The 1,286-nt window shown below is 34.6% G+C and overlaps 1 pseudogene; it reads left to right on the plus strand.

Annotated features, from left to right (window-relative positions):
- The first annotated feature begins 686 nt into the window (after positions 1–686).
- LOC111731535 lies at positions 687–805 on the plus strand (annotated as a pseudogene).
- Positions 806–1,286: the final 481 nt, after the last annotated feature.

The raw sequence follows: 1,286 nt of genomic DNA on the forward strand, positions 1-1,286 counted from the left end.
AATATAAAATTCTGGTGACCTCAGAGTAGCTAAAGATTTCCTATGTAGGACATAAAACGCATTAGGTATAAAGGAAAAAATGAGAAGCTGGACTTCATAAAAATGAAACAACGTTAGAGTCAAAAGATTATGAGAAAGATAAAAAATCATTTTCAGGCTGGAAAATTATCACTGACAATACATAGGACTTAAACAAGCAATTATATCCAAAACATAAATAGAGCTTGTACAAATCAATAATAAAAGAACAAGCAAGCCCAGTGAAAAATGGGTGAGCTACTTGAACAGACATTTAACATGAAAATATGTAGTTGGATACTAGGCACATGAAAAGAGGCTCACTGCAATTGGCCATCAAGGAGAGACCAGTTAAAACCACAGTGAGATTACATAAAGGCTCACACTTCCTACATGGCCCCAAATACCATCAACAAAGTCAAATACAAATGACAAACTGAAAAAAATATGTACTCTTTTTAGATTTAATGAGATACTACTTCATATTCTTTAGAACGGCTAAAATTAAAAACATTGACAATAAGATATTGAACCACTGAAGCCCTTAACCATTACTGGAAGGAGCACAAAATTCTTAAAACACTGGAAAATTGTATGGCACTTATATCTAATCTAACAATTCCACTCCTAGGCAATTATCCAAAAGAAATAAAAATATATGTACACTAGTCTACAGCCATGCCACGCCGAGCAAGCCCAATCCCGTCTGATCTTGGAAGCTAAGCAGGGTCGGGACTGGTTAGTTCTTGGATGGGAGACCACCTAGGAAGACCAGGTGCTGTAGGCGTAAAAAATAAAAAAATAAGAGATTGTAAGCTAACAAAGTCTTTGTAATCTGTGAAGTCAACCAAGGTTTGCCTCGCCTAAAAAATTATATATATACACACACACACACACACACACACACACACACACACACACATACATACACACAAAAAACTTGAACAAAAATATTTATTGCATTTTTTATTCGTAATGACCCAAACTAGAAACAACGAAAATATCCATCAACAGAATAATTTTTAAGTAGTTATTGGAACATCTATACAATAAAATACTAGCCAGTAATAAAAAGACTTCCTGATATTTGTACCAGTATGGAAGAATCTCAAAAACTTTATGTCACGCGAAAAAAACTAGTTACAAAAGATATTACTATATCATCCCATTTATGTATAATTCAAGAATAGGCGAAACCAATCTGTGATCCTAGAAGTCAGAAAATTCATCGTCCAGATGGAGTGAGGGGTGGCTTTGTTAGAAGGCGC

This window comes from Pteropus vampyrus, unplaced genomic scaffold, assembly GCF_000151845.1.
Source record: "Pteropus vampyrus isolate Shadow unplaced genomic scaffold, Pvam_2.0 Scaffold382, whole genome shotgun sequence".
In the NCBI taxonomy this organism is placed as follows: domain Eukaryota; kingdom Metazoa; phylum Chordata; class Mammalia; order Chiroptera; family Pteropodidae; genus Pteropus; species Pteropus vampyrus.